This window comes from Oryctolagus cuniculus, chromosome 16, assembly GCF_964237555.1.
Source record: "Oryctolagus cuniculus chromosome 16, mOryCun1.1, whole genome shotgun sequence".
NCBI lineage: Eukaryota > Metazoa > Chordata > Mammalia > Lagomorpha > Leporidae > Oryctolagus > Oryctolagus cuniculus.
The window spans coordinates 49,754,794-49,774,258 of NC_091447.1; the positions used below are offsets into that span (position 1 = coordinate 49,754,794).

General features: G+C 39.6%; 1 long non-coding RNA gene across 1 annotated transcript; it reads right to left on the reverse strand.

Moving 5' to 3' along the window:
- Positions 1-2,744: 2,744 nt before the first annotated feature.
- LOC103349511 (uncharacterized) lies at positions 2,745-19,105 on the reverse strand. The gene is made up of 3 exons (XR_011382993.1): positions 18,605-19,105; positions 9,394-9,849; positions 2,745-6,959 (listed from the first exon to the last, which is right to left on the reverse strand). It is a non-coding gene; the product is annotated as an uncharacterized lncRNA (long non-coding RNA).
- Between the last annotated feature and the right edge of the window lie 360 nt (positions 19,106-19,465).

The following is a 19,465-nucleotide window of genomic DNA, read 5'->3' on the forward strand; positions in this document are numbered from 1 at the left end:
TTCTTGACCTTCCTGGCACTGTTTTAAACAGAGCATGCTGAGAAGATAACCGAGAGGGCCTGTTTCAGGTTTTGATTGACAATGTATAGCAGAATGCATTTATGTCTATATTAACTAGTATCCATACACTAAAAGAATTCCAGTCATATAATTATCTTCCACATTCTTTGAAAGTTGAAAAGTGAAAATGAGATGCGCTGGCAGACAGCTGAGGAAGAGGAGCCCTAAGGAAGAGGCCAGCTTAGCGCCATAAACCTAATCCTGACCACAAATGCACACAGCTGGGCAGTCTTCCGGCACCAGAGAACCTGTCTGTGTGTAATGCAATATCAAGGAAAAGCATCCTGTTCTTGGAAGAATCATCTCGATTTCCCCTTTGCTTTGGGCTTATTTTTTAGCTGATACATAAAAAGTATACATATTTATATAATATCATGAAATGCTTCTATAGATGCCTAGGCTGCTTAATGTCTAGTTCAAGGTAAACACATCATCAGTTCAAACATTTAACATTTCTTGATGGTGAAAACATTCAAAAGCTTTTTTTCTCTTTTTTTTAGAGAAATATATAGTCACCTACTCTGCAACAGAATGTCTCACATTTATCTAACCATAGCTTAGTATCACTTAATTAGTCATTCCCTGCTCTCCCCAGATCTGCAGTCACCATTGCATCCTGGACTTCTATGTGGTCAACTATTTTATATTCCCCATACGTGTAAGATCATATGGTACTATTTTTCCATGCTCAGCCTGTTTCCCTGAACATAATGACCTCCAGTTTCATCCATGATGCTGCAGATAACAAGGCTTCATCTTTGTTATGGTCGAATAGGACTCTGTTGTATCTATGCACCATGTTTTCCTAATCATTCATTAATTGCTTTATTATTTTAAAAATCCTGTGATCACAAGCCATAGGGTGCATCTGGAAATGCTTCCTCTCTTTGAATGATCTCTCAGCCCCAGATAAAGAAAAAAGTATCAAGATTTTTATTTCTTATTCCAATTGTTACTTCATGTATAGAAGTTCATCTCTCAGAGCCCATAAAAAGAAAAAGAAATTTATACCCCAAAATTGTCAACACATACTGCTGACATATTAAAACACTTGAAGTTTCATGGAATATCCTATATTTAAATAAAGTTAAATTCACCCTTGAATTTGGAAGATATGATATTCAATTTTTGTAAAATTAATTAAGACATTTTCTCTAACTTGTTCAATATTTTCTTTAAGAAAATTATTAAAGTACAGGAAAAATTATAAATACTTTCAGTTAAAGAAGCATAAATTAATCAGACATTTACGTTTTTGAGGTTTTTGTATCAGGCCTTTAAACACTGATAGAATAAACTTAGAGGTGGTGACTGGTCTTGGTGTTCAGCCTGAAATAACATTGAAGGTTTTGTGTTCCTCTAAGGACGTTTTAAACAAATTTCAGTCCTGGATCTCCTTACACACTACCTTCCTTATGAAAAAACTGCCTGATGACCGGACACTCCTGGATATTGTGGAATTTGGAACTCATTCCTGTCACCTCCATTCCCAGGAACCAGAAGAGCCCTAGTGAGAACTGGTGAACAAGGGCACAAACCATTCCCATGGGAGCTCCAGCAAGCCCAGGAGATGAACTGGGGTGCAGGTGGCCGATGCTTCGGGAAGAAAACAGCCGGAGAGTAACTGAAAAGTGGAGAGCCACGCAAGCGGCTGGTGTGGGCTGTGTGGGTGGGGAGGGGATGTGGACTCCTCACTGCTCTTTTTCCTTCCTCTTGTCTACAAAGAACACTGATGACTCTTAGTCTCTTTGGGAGTCACAGAGGTCCTCTTCTTCTGCAGTTCCACGCCCATCTGCAAAAAATGTCTCTACTTCCTTGAGCCACCAAGGAATCCAAACACTTTTGCTTACACTTCACCTACTTTGATGTCTAAAGCCAACAGAAGCCTCAATTTGTCCTTTCAGGAAAACAGCAGCAGTGAAGAAACAGGCGCATAACTGTTTCTGGCCCTCGTCCTGTCTTCCTATAAGCCCTGCAAGGAAAAAAAGAACAAAAGGTCACGCATTGGTGCCGTTTGACTTTGGACACAGAGTGCTAAAGGACTTCCCTCCTCACTCCTGTGGAAAATGAACTCTGGACCACATGAGCCTTTCCTCAAAGTGGCAGCAATGAGAGCTCTAGGTGTCAAAAACTGGGGCAGGCTGGGCCATGGGAGGATAGAGAGGAGAGGGGAGGCTGGGGCTGGGGGGCTGGGGCTGGGGGGTATGGGGATGGAGCTGGGGGGTGGGGCTGGAGCTGGGGGGGATGTAGCTGGGGGGGTGGGGATGGAGCTGGGGGGATGGGGGCTGGGCTGGGGCTGGAGCTGGGGGGATGGGGATGGAGCTGGGGGGATGGGGGCTGGGCTGGGGCTGGAGCTGGGGGGATGGGGATGGAGCTGGGGGCTGGGGATGGAGCTGGGGGGATGGGATGGAGCTGGGGGGGCTGGAGCTGGGGGGATAGGGATAGAGCTGGGGAGCTGGGATGGAGCTGGGGGGCTGGGGATGGAGCTGGAGGGCTGGGGATGGAGCTGGGGGGATGGGGGGCTGGGCTGGGGCTGGGAGGGCTGGGGGGACTGGGGCTGGGGCTGGGGGGGGCTGGGGTGTGCTCACTACAGAGAAGATGGCGAGCTCCTGAGGATGCTACTTTTACTTTTTCACAACTTTGTCTACAAAAGAACTCCTCTTCCACCAAACCTGGAGCAAATAAAAAATAAGGAGGAGGTGGCCCTGATGAAACAACAGAACTGTAGGGAAGAAGAAAGGAGAAATAAATACACACAAGTGGGATGATTGTTGCGGTATTACAGGTAAATCCGCCGCCTGCAAGGCCTGCACCCCAGTTTGTGCCAGTTTGTGTCCCGGCTGCCCTACTTCTGATCCAGCTTCCTGCTAATGGCCTGGGAAAAGCAGTGGAAGACGTCAAGTGCTTGGACCCCTGCACCCGTGTGAGAGAACTGGAAGAAGCTCTGGCTCCTGGCTTCAGCTTGGCTCAGCCCTGGCCATTGCTGCCATCCGGGGCGTGAACCAATGGATGGAAGATCTCTCTGTCTCTCTGTATCCCTCTGAAATTTGAAATTTGTCATTTTCAAGTAAATTAATCTTTAAAAAATAAGTAAATAAAATACATATTAATGTCAGTCTAGAAGCAGAGTTTCAGTAGCTACCTGGCATTTTTAAGCGCAAACATATCTGCATATATTTGGATCAAGGAATCCTGAGGAATGTTATTGTTTTTATGTAGCATGATGGTTAAGTAGGAATTGTTTCTTTTCAGAAAGTTCTTGTTATTATTATCATTATTATTATTTATTTGAAAGGCAGAGAGAGAGGGAAAGATCTTCCATCGACTGTTCACTCCCCAAATGCCTGCAATAGCCATGAAACTCCATCCAGGTCTCCCAGGTGGGTGGCAGGGACCCAAATACTTGAGCCATCACCTGTTGCCTCCCAAGAGGTGCATTATCAGGAAGCTGGATCAGAAGTGGAGGCAGGACTTGAACGCAGGCCCTCCAACATGGGACGCAGGCACCCCAACAGGCAGCTTCACACATCATCAGCCCCGGGTACTTCTCTCGATGAATCTCACTGTTTTTCTTTTGCATTAGGTGTTAGTTTATGGTCAGTACATCAGTTATTGTGAAGAAGTTCTGTATTCTAAGTGCTGGTGAGTACCCTAACACTACCCCTTTCAAATACTGATGTGGTAGTGATGGATCCACTCAGATGAAGAATAATGAGGAACGAACCTTTTCAGAGGCAGGCTCGTTAACTGAACGAGGCAGATCCAATGCACATGCACACAGTCGTCAACGTGCGACAAAGCTCTTCTGAGAAGAGAAAGGCTGTGTCAGCATGGCCAACCACCCAGAGTGCGTAGGACCAACATCTGTCTCCCTGATCAGGATCCTGGGGAACGTTTTATGGATCAGGTAGGAAAAGCTGGTGTGTGGAAAAGCTGGCAAGGCAGGCTCTGAGCGGCGATTTGGATTAGGTCATGGATGATAAAGTTTAGGAGATGGCTTCAACCCCACACGTCCTTGCTCAAAGGACACTGGCTTCTGCGAGGACTCAGGCATTGACGTTCCCTCTGGCTCCAGTCCCTTCTCTGAGGCATTGAAGTTCCCGCTCGCTCCAGTCCCTTTGGCTCCCCAGGTTAGGTTTTTCCTTCCGCTGCCTGTGCCTCCCCAGCCTTAAATAGCTCACCTGAGAAAACTGGGACTTTAAGAAGATCTGACCAAGAGTGGGACACTTGGCCAGTGGCCAAGACGCCCCTGTTGCGTGTCAGAATGGGAGAGACCTGAATTGAGTTCCAGGCTCCTGGCTTCAGTTGTAGACATTTGGGGAGTAAACTAGCCGACGGGATCTCTGTCTCTGTCTCTCAAATTAATAAATTACAAAAAAATAGTAAAATGACATTGTTATCAGACCTTTATGGCTAGTGTCTGTGTTCAAGCAGAGGGCACAGAAGAAATGGGAAATGCAGCAGCTTCAGAGGAAACCTGGTTTAGGTGCAGTCAGGTTTCAGGACAGGCCGACGATCCCTTATCCAGGTTTTTGAAATAGGGCTACCATCCAGGTTCCTTCATTCTAAGCTTAACATAAAGCAGAAAAATCTACACAAGCATTGTCAAATACAGGAGTAATAACAGAATAATTTAACTATGTTTCCTTAAATACAGAAAATTATTCAAAAGCTGTTAATCTTTGTTGTTAATATTTGGTTCCCACAGTGTTAAGTAAGTTTTAAAGTAGTTCACAAACTAATAGGCAAATCACTGGAAAAATACAGAAATTTGTTTTTATTATGAATTACCAGTCTTGTATTCAAAAGCTTTTTTTATTTTATGGAAAGCGATTAAATATGACTTTTGAAGTTTTAAAAACAAATTACATAGGTAGAGTGATCACACAGAATCAAACCACAATTATGTAACTATTTAGTGGTTTAGTCATCCTGATAAAAGACTTAAGTTTTCATTTTAATTTGCTATTGAGGGATAGGTTTTAATTTTTTTCAAAAGAAATATAAATAAATGAGATTTCCACACAGTGGCATTTGCAAATAGGCATTACAAAATGTTACATAAAATCACGTGTTCATCCTTTGACTTACTTCACAAAAGCATAACATTCTTAATGTGCTCTACTGCCACATTTACTTTAATTTTCTGCTAATCTTGGAAGATCTTCTTTAAAAGACTGCATTTGCAAGAGGCTAAAGATGCCTCTTCAGTTGTATTTAAAGGGAAATTAATTTTCCAGAATTTGCATTTGTCTTTTTAAGCAACAACAGATGCCTCCAGTGTGAAATCATAAGTGTAAAAGTTAATAGTCCTCTGGGGTGCAGGGCTAGCACTTGTCTCTGGATCAGGAGACCTCTGGCAATGACATCCCTCAGTACAACACTATCATCTGTGTCCACGTGGAATTTATGTAGATGCCTTTTAATCCTCTTCATCTACAATTGGTATGACCTGCCTTCTGGAAAAGAAGCAATTGTTATCCGTCTGAGGCTCAAGTCTCTAGGATGTGACTGTTCTCGAAGCAAGAAGAAGAGCAACGTTTGCAAGAGTCTCCAAGGACGAGCTTGGGCTTGTGACTGATCTCCAGCAGTAACTGTCCTGGTTACAGTCCTCTCATCGCATTCCAGGGAGAGTCATCACTGCACTCTTAGTTTTGTTAAGTTGCATTATTTATGACAGCCGTGATGACTTATACTAATATTAACTGGACAACTGTATATAGATGTGTCATTCGAAGTGGTTAGCCCAGAGGCTAAAAATGTGTCTTGGGCTCACCATTCATCCAGCAACAGCTGACAATTTGGCAGCAATCTGTGATGTGTTAAGATTTCCTAATGTCCTTCCTTGTATTGTTTCATAGAAGGCTGCTGGAGGAATCTGAGGAAAGTGAAAAGCACGCTTTGCCCAATAACTGATTAAAGCCCTCATAGAGTGTATGCCTGTCATGAAAAAAGAACCTTGACGGTGTCATGCACATGTACATGAGGAAGAAGAGGGGGCAAAAGGCATTGCTTCAGTGAAGAGTTCCACACACACCTAAAATTATTTCTTTTCATAAGTTTGAAATACACATTTGTTTCTCACATCAAGTTGCATCTCAACTTACCTTTGCATTTTTTAAAATAACTGGCATCTATTTCAGAGAAGTATGACTCACTGCTTCTGCTAATAAGAAAAGAAATATCTGATGTAGCAATCTAGTACACATAGAGGAGAAAACAGCTGGATGCCACAGAGGACCACGGCAGTTTGTAGTCTGTTTTAGGGTCGTTTCAATCTCTCTGTTTGCTGGATCTGCCTGTGGAAAGTCTGTTAATCTCATGGTCAACATGACATGTTTGCTCTGAGTCACTGACTGGGGACCATTGAAGACAGCATCTTGGTGCTGTGTTTTCCTGCAAATGACACCAGAATTCAGATGTTTCATTGTTTACAACTGCACTTTCTTCATCCTTGCCACAGATAATCTGCCTAGAGTATACACAATTGTCCTCTTGCAAAATATCAACAAATCACCTGTATATTTGAATAATCAGTACATTGTGCAAGCATCTTAGTCTGAAGGGGACAAAAGGACATGCGCTGATAGTTATGAATAAATGGTTTGCTGGGCCTCACACATTGAACAATTCAGCTGTCAATAGCTGTCAGTACCAATAGCTTACTCTTATATCTTGAGCTTCCTTCACTCTGATAAGCTGTGTTGCCCTCTAATCAGACTCTAGGAAAAGTTAACACTGCATCAATAGCATTGAAATCAGAATATTCAAAGCAGCAGGGAATCCACAATTACTAAAGAAATACAACAATGTGTAGATGTCCCAATCACCATACCAGCCTTTCTGTGTTCATTCAGGTCCTCACTGCTCTTCCTCCACTGGGTGGTTAGCCCAGCTTCCTAAAACAAAACAAAACAAAAGTGTAATATTCATTTAGTACTTAATATAGTGTGCCAGTTCTAAGTACTTGATATAAATTGACTCACTTCATTCTCACAACAATTCAAGAAACACTTTACAATTATTTCTGTCATTTTACTAATGAATAAATTGAGGTTAAAGAAGTTAATTTATAGTAGACCACAGAATGAACAGATGAAAGAGACAGGTTTTTGAACCCAGGCTGTCTGACTCCAAAGCTGGAAACCTTTAATTATTATTTTTTCATTTATTTATTTATCTTCATTTTATTTAAGGGAGAGAGAGTTGGAGAGACACATTCCATGTATTACTTCACTCCCACAAATGCCCACAATTGTCAGGGCAGGGCTAGACCACAGCCAGGAGTCCAGACCTCTATCCAGGTCTCCTGGGGGGGGGGGGGGGTGGCAGAGACCCAGGTAATCAAGACACCATCTGCTGCCTCCTAGCATGTTGCGTTCGCAGGAAACTGGATCAGAGGTGGAACAGCCAGTATTTGAACCAGACACTACAACAAGGACTTAGGGGCTGTGCAAAAGTTCAGTCCAAAGGCCGGGCATCTTAACCTCTCAGTTGTTGTCTCTGCAATATAATATGGATAAATGATGTTGATAGCCAATGCACTCACATAGGTGTTGCTTTATATGATTTTAAGTGTAGATGTTGGAAAGCTTCTTAACTGGGAGTTCCCTTTCTCTTCATGAGAAGAGTTTATACTACTATTTTGCTGTTATCAAATGTTTGCACTAGTTATGTTTCCTTATCTTCCACAGTGCCCTACTTCTCTGATGGTATGCTTTCTAAAACAATTTTATTTATGGGGTTGGTGTTGTAGACCAAAGGGTTAAGCTACCACCTGCAAGGCCCACATCTCTTTTGAGCTCTGGTTTTAGTCTCAGCCACTGCACTCTGCTCCACCTCCATAATAATGCACCTGGGAAAGCAGCAGCAAATGACCCAAGTCCTTGGACCTCTGCCACCCATGTGCGAGACCCACAGGAACCTCCTGGCTTCAGCCTGACTCAGCCCTGGCCCTTGTGGCAATTTGAGAATTGAAAAAGCAAATGGAAGCTCGCTCTCTCTCTGTCTCTCCCTCTCTGTCTCTCTCTCTCTTTCTCTCTCCCTCCCTTCCCTATAATTCTGCCTTTCAAATAAATAAATCTTAAGAATCTTAAGAATGTATATTTATTTCATTTTTTATTTGAATGGCAGGGAGACGAGAGAGAGAGAGAGAGAGAGAGAGTCCATCTACTAGTTTACTATCCAAATGCCTGAAAAGGCTTGTGCTGGGCCAGGTGAAAATTAAGATCTGGGAACTCAGTATGGGTCTCCTATATGGTGATAAGGACCCAAGTTGGAACTTGAACCCAGGCACTCCAATATAGGATGTGCGTCTTAATTGCTAAATTACCTTAATTGCTAAATTGCCACAATACCTTCTCCTGGTGATATGTTTTCTAGACCTTCCTTCTACAGTTTAATCACACTTATTCTATAAATTAAAAGGTAAATCCAATATTTCGTAGAATTGATAATACAGAATTATGGTTACAAGATTGAATTATGAATTCTAAAACTCTGAATCACAACATTATGTGCTGGTGTAACCTTGGGCAAAGTTGTTGCTAGTGCATCATTTCTAAGTTTTTGACCTGCAAAATTGGGAGTAGATATAGTGTATTATTAGCATCAATTATTTCTATATTTATTCATGATGATTTGAGATTTAAATGTGATAATGTACGTAAAACACTCAGCATAGTATCTGGCACAGAAAAATGTAAATATTACCTACTTTTTTCCATTTTAAAAGTAGCAGCATGGACATAAAGCTTGATATTTGATTCAACACTGGATTGACTTTGTTTTCTGTTTGGATATAGTTCTGCCAAGTAGATAACCCTAAACATGAGCTCCTTCAAATATTCCCAGTCTAGCTTTAAAAACAACATTAATAAAGAATATGCTCATAATAAGATTTATAAAGACTCAAATAAGAAAAATATCCTGAAAATTAAAGTTAGGAGTAGAGTCTTCATCTTAACTGAGCTTTTATTTAGAAAGGATATCCATGCCAGATACTATGCAAAGTTTATGTTATGAAAAACATGTTAAAGAGTCTATGTATTTCAAAACTTTAGACCCAAGGCTATAAAAAGCTACAAGAACAAGTGAAAAAAAATTACTCACTGAAGAATGTAGTAAGAAAAAGAAAATTATATTTTTATGTAACTGGTATATAACTTTTCTCTCATATTTTTGTGGATAGCATATCAGTACCCCATCGCTGGCCTCTCTCTAACATAGTCAAAGAAAGCAATGGATCCCACAGCAAACATTAGAGATAAACTTTGTAAAAACTGAAAAAAAATGAACTACTTAAAAAATAATCTTCTCTCCCTGATGTCTTACCGTTCCTGGTGATTTACTTCCCAAGATGTCCACTTCACACTGTTTTTGTTGGATGAATGGAATAGAGACCCCTTTCACTGCTGTTTGCTTCACTTGAGTTGGGCTGGAATGGTTCCAGTTGTGTAAACAGCTCTCAGTGATCTTCCAACCTTGTTTCAGTGCCCCATGGAGATGCTGTTGGTCACCCAGAGCATGGTGTGGGCAGGTGCTACATACAAGTCCTTCTCAGTCCTACCTTCTCCCTTGGGTCCCAAGTGTGATTCCAGTCTTAGTCGTTCCATGGTTGGGACAACTAATCATCATTTACTTTGAGGTGATTTGGGTCACGTACACAAATTGCAGATAGAATTAAGTTAATAGAGGTCCTTTTTGTGTGTACTTGGCCAAGGGGGGTGCTCTTGCGAGGAAAGGAGAATCGACTTGTCACTCCATAGGCATATATTCTGGTAAAGAGCCCTGAGGATAAAAGGAGTAAAGCAACTAAAAGTGTCCAATGAACAAAGAGGATTACACTCCCATTTCAGCCTGGGGTTTATCATTTGCAGGAGTTTCAGTATTTGATTAATTTGTTACTTTGCTGTTTTTGATGGGAAGACTATGGAGATTGGAAGGGAAAGGTTTCCATGACCAAGAATTAGTTCCCAAATCATCTATACAATTAGACTTTCATCCATGAATGTTGCTTTCATAAAGCTTATGAAATAGGGTTTTAATATTTTAGATGTATTTTACATTTATTTTCAGAGAGATTATTCTATGAGAAATAATTTTCAGATTTTGATGTAGATAAAAGAATATTTTTAATCTATATTAAATGTATCCTATACTGACAAAAATGCTAATTTGTCTGAAAGGAATGGTTTTATGAGCATGACTGTGACATCTAAAGAGCAATCAAAATTATCTGAGGCACTGACTTTAATATTTACTAAATAATGTAACCTGCAATCAACACATTGTAAAATACAGGGTTACAAATACATACAAAAATTTCTTTTTAGTGATTCTATTTATGAATATCAAGGTATCTCAAAATTATGGACTTTTCTGAATTTCTTGTGCTTAGTTTTCTGTTGTACTGAAATTTTTAAAAAGAGAAATGTAAACTCACAGAATTGAGAAAAATGAGTAGCACACAATTTACTCCTTAATTAACTGTACCTAGTTTTGAAAGTATTTTAACATACTTAAACTGAGGGTAGACTTCCAACACCCACTAAAATAGTAGTGGATAATTCCCTGGTAATACCTGAGAATTATCTGGGGAGAACTCAAACTTGTGCTTCAGAGTGAGTAGGCGATTTCTGAGGATGGGTCCAAGGTGTGAGCATTTTTTAAAGGCTCTCAAATTATTCTGATGTGCAACCAGATATAAGACTTTTCTATGATAATTAATATTTGTTAAATGTTCACTACATACTATGTGTGGCATTCAGAATACCTGAAACAGTATTCAATGCCTACCAACAAAAAAAATGGAATTATTGAATTAATCAATCTTGAGTACCCCAAAACTTAACTCTACATATTGCTTTATATAATTAGTCCCTAACAAGTTACTTTTGACCCTTTGACTGCAGTAATGAAAAATGTTTTAAAAAATTAAGCTTGCTGTATATTAAAACACAGAGAAAAACCACACACACACACACACACACTGTATGGTTGCTTTGTGTGTGTACTACAAAAATTATTATAAGGCAAATAAATCCTTTGTGTATACCACCTAGGTCTAGATATAGAAATTTGTCAACCCAAATCCAAAATTTTTATTTTAGTAGGCAAAAAATATTTTCTTTATATGGGATGTATATGTCAAAACTTTATATTAAATTTTCTTATTTCTAAAAAGTTAACATGAAAAGATTTATGTTAATTTCTTTCAAATGAATAAAATGCAATTTTATTGATGATCTTACACAGTTATATCTTACAGAAAGAGTGGAGTTATGGACCAAGGTGAAATTTAAATGAGACAAATAAATCTTTAGTCTTATTTTCAGATTCATTTCAGATTAATATGCAGATTAATTTATTGTCATAATTTATCAGGAAGTCATGCAAATAGCAAATGTCATGTTTGGCTGTGCATTGAAACACCAAACATTGAATTCAATATTAAACTATATTAGATTCTGTATTTAATACTGTAGCTGCCTAGAAATTAAAGACAGAACCTTTTTTCTTTTCCTAGAATGATAGGTTCGTCTTTTCTGTAAAAGATGATGACAAACATCATATAAAAATTTTCCCCATAAACATAAAAGGACTATTTGTAGGTCTTTCTATGCTTGTATTTAGAAAAAAAGCATTTAACTGTAGATAAATTATTAAAACATATATATGTAAAACATCAATATATATTCTAGTAACATCCATATAAGCATATTATATATTGATATAACACATGTGAGTATATGTCAAATTATTCTAATAACTCAAATACATATATTACTAATAATACATAATTTTTATCAAAATTGGATGTAAAACTCAATTAGTATATTGTATGTTAACAATTAAATTTTAGGCTTCATTGTTTTCATAAGTGATTTTATTTATGTCAACTTAAAACATGGCTTGGTTACCATGACCTGTTCAAGTTTTTAGTCTTGCTATATGCTAGACTTAGCTTTTTTCTTCTCCTACTTTCAATTGTTGAAATTTTTGTGTATTTGGAGTGAATTGGATCTGTGGACACTACTGACAAATTTGTACATTTTTCTACCCTGATAATATACATGTACATCCCCTCTTCATTCTGCTGCTACAATTTGGAGGAATGTCAGATTTCCCATTCTCTGTGACCCCTGGCCCAGGGGAGATGAGAATGTTGCTAATAAAATTTTTAAAAAATTTACAAGTGATAGTGGGTGGAGAGATACAGCAACTTTTCTAAGATGTCTTAGAAAGTTCAGATTTAAAATTTCAGTTAACAATGTCCCATCAGAACTTAAGTTCCTGCTCCAACATTTCCCCAGGATATGTCAGATTCCCCTTATAAAATATGCAGCAACTCTTTTTTATGAAGTCCTGTCAACCTGAATCTTTCTGGATTTGTAAGACACGACTGAGAGAGTTGAGGGAGTAGTGGATTTTGTTGGCGTTCATTTCCCATCACTTTTATTAAATAACGTGCTTCCTTGGAGGGTTGGATTAGCCTCATATTCTAGATAAACGAGCACCATGGAAGTGACTAACAGAAATAATGCGCTGTTTGGAAACCTGGCTTGATAATCAGTTTTGGGTTTCAGTACCTGCCCTGTGAGGCTATGAAAGTGTTTTACCAGTAAGCATTTACTTCATTTCTCATAGTTGGAAATAGTGATGAAAGAGGGTAATGTGTTAACAGAACATGAGATTTCTGATAGTCTGTACTTTCTTCTTCCTTGTTTATGTTTAGTTTCAGTAACAGTGAAGAGCTATTAAATAAGAACTTTGACTCCCATGGATTTGGCTACCAGAATAAAATAAATATCAAGGGTGTCTTTCTGGCCATCAAAGAAAACACTCCCTTCAAGAAAACAATCACTTTTTCATTTCTCCATTATGAAAATATTTGACTTTAGGTCAATATTTTTTCCACCCATCAAAGACCAAATTTCCTTTAAAAAAAAAAAGCTTCCAGTACTTTTTAAACATTTCCATTCAGTTCTTTAGCCATGGGGATGACAGGAGTTGGGGTGTAGAATTGACCATTGAGAGGGATCAGCTTTCTGTCCAACAGCACAGGAATCTTAAGAATTATAAAAGAGAGATGATATTCACTGTTTTCATGGTCTAGCACGTGCTTGAATGACCCTTGACCAAGCAAAGCATTGGGATTGAAATAACAAGGAAAAAGTATTTTTGAAAAGAGGCTGTTATCAATAAACAAAGGGTTCTGATTTAAAGAAAATATACTCTGAGCAGTAAGGGTTTCAGTTGTGTCTTCCTTGAGAAAAGCCTTCCGAATACTGTTTTCTTGAATGGGGACTTTTCTGACTTACGTCTTGTTTATATATCCATAGAAACCCAGAAAGAAAAAGTGAATCTGATAGAATCGTATCAGTAAATCCTCAGTTTGCAGTCTTAATCAGGAAAAGAAACAGGAATGTAACTTTTCAATGTTTCAAAATACAATTGCTATGAATTTCAGAACGTGACATCATCTCTCTCCCGTTGGTAAGCCTTTACTATACAAATATACACCCACACCTGTGTGTGTGTGTGTGTGTGTGCATACATACAGATGTGGTGTGAATATACTTACATGTATACAAATATAATTTATTTATAATTAATTTAGAACAAAGTTTTTCAGGTTTTCTTTGTGAACAGATATAAATACTCTTAGATTCTATTGTTTCTTTCTACTACCTCTTCTATTCATTCTCACTTTCATTAGGAAGAAGAGAAATAACTTAGGCAAAAAATGTTGTACACCACCAAAATCAGCAATATGGTGTCTTGCCTGCAGTATTCACCCACCCAAAGCCATGTTTCTATTTATTTCCATGTTGCTACAGGACTGGAACTATAAAAAGTATAAAATTTTAGTGTTAATTGTATGAGGGGTGCTATTTGGGGCACATGATTTGGTATTTTGTAGGACACACTGTTGCCTTACAATTAACAGTACTTTGTTTTATAACTAGTGCCTTTATGTCAGATGAATGTGTTTTTCTGAAGAACCAATTATTGCTATAAATTACACATCTCAAAAAGGCAAATATAAGCCATTCTTTTTTGTTCATCGTCACGTCCCCAGCAGCTGGTACAGCATTTTGACACAGAGGAAGTATTCAATAGATATTTCTTGAATGAATAATAAATTAATGAAGGAAAAAATTCCTTGGGTAGTCCTATTTCATTTTACTTGCCTTCACCAATATGTTATGATAGGCATTTTATCTTGAAGTTAGTACACCATGAAGTCAGATAGTCATCTAGAAAGTGGTGCATTTCCATTCATTGTTAAGTCAGTAAAATCTAAGTGGAATAGAATATTCAGATATCAGTGCCACTGGAAGTCATGGGGAAATATTGGTCAGGTTGTTGTTTCTGAGATCCTGCTGTATAATTTGAACAGCTGTTTTTCTCTAAAATTTCACCAAAATTTAATTTTTTTTGACAGGTAGAGTTAGACAGTGAGAGAGAGAGAGAGACAGAGAGAAAGGTCTTCTTTCCGTTGGTTCACCCACCAAATGGCTGCCTTGGCCGGTGCACTGCGCCGGCCTGAAGCCTGGATCCAGGTGCTTCCTCCTGGTCTCCCATGCGGGTGCAGGGCCCAAGCACTTGGGCCATCCTCCACTGCCTTCCAGGGTCACAGCAGAGAGCTGGACTGGAAGAGGAGCAGCCGGGACTAGAACCCGATGCCCATATGGGATGTGGGCGCCGCAGGCAGAGGATTAACCAAGTGAGCCATGGCGCCGGCCCCAAAATTTAATTTTTAAACCAACCTATAGGCCGGCGCCGCGGCTCACTAGGCTAATCCTCCGCCTAGCGGCGCCGGCATACCGGGTTCTAGTCCCGGTCGGGGCACCGGATTCTGTCTCGGTTGCCCCTCTTCCAGGCCAGCCCTCTGCTGTGGCCAGGGAGTGCAGTGGAGGATGGCCCAGGTGCTTGGGCCCTGCACCCCATGGGAGACCAGGAAAAGCACCTGGCTCCTGGCTCCTGCCATCGGATCAGCGCGGTGCGCCAGCCGCAGCGCGCCGGCCGCGGCGGCCATTGGAGGGTGAACCAACGGCAAAAGGAAGACCTTTCTCTCTGTCTCTCTCTCTCACTGTCCACTCTGCCTGTCAAAAAAATAAAAAATAAAAAAATAAAAATAAAATAAAAATAAAAAAAAAAATAAAATAAACCAACCTATAATCCAACTGTAACTATGCTCATCTTACTAGTAGTTGTAAAATGCATGCTAAAAAGTACAATGTTAGTGCACGCCATTTTTATTAGGGTGACTCAACAAGAAAATTTGCTGATGATTTATAAACATAGTTCTTTCTTAGATATCTTATTTTCCAACTTTCACGCGATGCTGCATGTGCTAAGATTCCCTATTTTATCAAAGCTTGATTGACTGGATGCTGGTAAGTGCCTTTTGAATAGGCCTTTGGGAGGAGGTCAAAAGGCCTAAGTGGAAGAACAGTCCTATTAAGCTCTAATTTCCAAGTTAGCCTTAGGAAACTCTAACTTCTTAAAGATTTTAATATTTTAGTTTGGAAATTTTGGCTGACATTCTATATGAGTCCCACAAAACAAATTCAGGGATCCTGAATCCCTCTTTGGAGACCACCAGCCTAGAGCTTGCTTACGACTTAGTTCCAATAGAAGTAAATAACTCTGTGTTAAGATTCGTAGTTTCTCTTGGAGCTCACGGTTCTCATATGTTTCTGGTTTATGTAACCACCCATGTCATTAGAAATAGTGAAATACAAGGTTAAAATACCCAGAAGTGATGAGAATTTTAGCCATAATAGAATCATGGTATTTTTAGAACCTTGTCAAAATTCAACTGGCAAATACAGAATTTTAACATGGTAAACCTCACTGAGTGGTACTATGACTATCATAGCAAATCAGGCCCCTTTGAAAATGTTTACATTGACTTTTCATTGCTATCAAATTTTGTATTGCTATCTAAAATTCTACATTAAACTTGGAAATATATTCTGTTCTACATTTCACTGAAGATTTATCTACATAAATGGAAACACTAGCTGGATAGGGCAACTAGTGAATTTACTTCTTTGATACTTTCTTTTTCCCTCTTGTGGTTTAACTTAGTAAGAAACCAATCAAATATTCACATATAAAATTAGATGTGACAAACATCTCTCCTTGTTTTCCTACAGGAAGACTATTTCTGTTCTTGCTAATGTGTCACTTTAGTAATCAGTAGGGCAAAAGAACTGCAAATAATTTCCGTGATTTTGTTTGTGGTTTTTCCATTGCAGGTAACCATTATCTCACTTGCGAAATGCTTAGTAACAGCTCCTAGAATAATCTTTTTTCTTCATGTGCATATTTAAGATTTCCACTGAGTACTGTAAAAATGACTAGTTTCTTTTTTTCTTTCTGCCTTCTTTGAGGAATAGAAACACAAACTGTCCCAAATTTTACTCCTGGACAACAATCTTTATCCTTTTAGGTAGAAAGGCATCTGTGGGATCACGTAATGTGAGGCTCTGAATTTTTCAGGGAATAGCGGTTCAGTGAAATTTTACACGGCTGGCCTGCAGCGACCCAGTGAGATACGGCCACGGGAAATCTCTGTCTCAGGCCTTCACTCCAGTGTCTCCTCCACATCATCCTGTCACATTGGCACGATTGTGTTAAACTTGAGCTGTGAGTACACTAGCTGATAGACTAAAAGATATGAAAGAATATTCCGTGAATCCTTTCCTCTTGCAACTCCATCATATGATCCAAGATAAAAAAAGCTGGGATGGTGGCATAAACTCCCCTGTGGGAGGCTGATAGTGTAGGAGACCTGACCTCAGACTTCTGCATTGTAGACAGTCCTAGAGCTAAGGAGTAGCATGCTCTCTCATGCCAGCATCACCAACAACTTACATAATTGTCCCAGTTTCTTGTCTCAGTAGTAGAAATATATTTTTCTATGATTTGGGATATGAAAGGTCGAAAGTAGAATTCTCTCTCTTGCCTTTTAGATAAAACTAGATAACTTTACTGAATCCAAATTGGCTCATTTATCTAAACTACCACTCCGATTCAATTCCCACTGCATCTCACCTTTTTAAAATATGACTCATGTAAACACTTAATTATAGTAAGGAAGATCCGGAAGAGATTCCAGAAATCTCTTTTTAAAGCTGCTTATCTAAGATCTCTGCGCATCTGATTGCAAATTGGTGTTTTCCAGCACAGGTTAATGGGTGCCTGTTTGGACAGAAGCAGGGTGTATCATTATTATTTCTTCCCCCTGAGGACAAATGTGAAAGGAGTCTGGAAAGATCTGTAAAGGCTGTCAACAGACATGTGTAACACGTTGATTAGTGGGAGGTAAGGTTGCTGAAAATTTTCAAGACATTTTGTTCTTAAAAGTCTATTATCCTCCAAGTTCATGGTCTCTGTAATAATATTTCCCTTAACTGCTGAACACTGAGTCTCAACTCTCGAGTCATCTATAAAATCAGGCCTCCTTTCTTCCCCCACAATCACTTAATAGAAAAGCATTATCATTGTTCCTTCTAGATACTTCTGTTCCTGTTGCTATGACCATATTTCAAGTTTCATTTCTAGATTTCTTGATGGACCTCCTGTTCTCACTTTCCTTTTCTTTGGCCCATCTCCTACAAGGATACTTCAAGAAAGTTTATGGAAAAATGGGATTCAATAACAATGTGAGTTTTTTCACAAATTTTTTGAACCCAATATGCTAGAGCCAAAGGAGTTTTTCTCAGGTACCATTAAATCATTTCTCACTCAGATTCAATAATTCCAAGACATTGATAACATTTTCTTGCACAAAAGAATATTAATGGCATCACCTTATTTTCTAAATTGAAAAAAAATCTTTAGACAGACATCCAACATCCTCCCTGCGCTTGGCCCCAGTGTTATCTCCCCAGACATACCTGGTTCCTCCTCTCCACAAGCCCTCAACTCCACCTCGCTAATCAGCCTTCTGAACTCTAATCTTGCCAGCCACATTCCTGATTCTGGTCCGTTGCAGTGCTACTCTCTCTGTTCTGGAAAATGTTCAACTCCCTTTTTCAACTACTTAGACTTGATTTACATTGCAGTGTCCACTTTAGAGAACTACATAGCTATTGATAGAAAAATTTCTGGACTCATACTGTTTGGGTTCAGATTCATACCCTGGTCAGACACCTCAATTAAAGTGAACTGACAAGCAATCCACAAGTCTCAGTGGCTCTAAGTAATGAAGATTTATTCCCTCTCCTGCTGTGTAGGTGTCCCTCCATAACCATGGACTCCACAGCCACAGATATAATCCACTGCAGGTGGAAAACATTTGAAAAAAAATTCATCTACGCTAACCAAATATTTACATGTAATCTACATTGTATCAGATGTTATAAGTAGTCCATGGCCATACTACCATGAATGAGCCCGATCTCAACTGATCTCAGAAGCCAAGCAGAGTCGGGCCTGGTTAGTACTTGGATGGAGGTGTTATAAGTAATCTAGATATTACTTAAAGTATAAAGAAGCATGTGGGTAGGTTATATGCAAACTCTACCTCATTTTATAGAAAGAACTTGAGCCCTCGCAGGTTCTGGAATCCATATTCCAGAATGAATCAGTCTTGGATCCTGAGGGGGTGGCTGTTTGTCTACAGCTGTTGTCTTGGATGTCTGATCTCTGTTTTGTCCTCAGTGACACTCAGACAGTCTCTACCCTGTGTAACCTGGAACAGAGAAGGGAACATGGAGAAACAGAGACTGGCTTTTTTTTTTTTTTTTTTTTGACAGGCAGAGTGGACAGTGAGAGAGACAGAGAGAAAGGTCTTTCTTTTCCATTGGTTCACCCCCAATGGCCGCTGCGGCTGACGCACCATGCTGATCTGAAGCCAGGAGCCAGGTGCTTCTCCTGGTCTCCCACGCAAGTGCAAGGCCCAAGGAGTTGGGCCATCCTCCACTGCACTCCTGGGCCACAGCAGAGAGCTGGACTGGAAGAGGAGCAACCGGGACAGAATCTGGTGCCCCGACCGGACCTAGAACCCGGGATGCCAGTGCTGCAGGCGGAGGATTAGCCTATTGAGCCACGGCACCGGCCCAGAAACTGGATTTTAAAGTCTTTCATTCCTAGCGTGACCATGCCCAGGAACTAAACCTTACCATGGACATGGAACAAGAAATCTGGAAATCCTGTCAACAGTACTCGCTAGCAAACACAACACATCCTAAACATTAGGGTCTCGTCCTCATCGTGGAAATAATGGTGTATGTTTTGATGGATTGTTTTGAAATTTACATGTGATTATATATTATGCAGTCTGGCAGTATGCATTTGCTAAATACATACAAGCAACATTTGTTTTCTGTGAAGTCTTCTTACAGGATTTTATGCTGAACACAGTGACTATCTTGGTCTAAGTTTA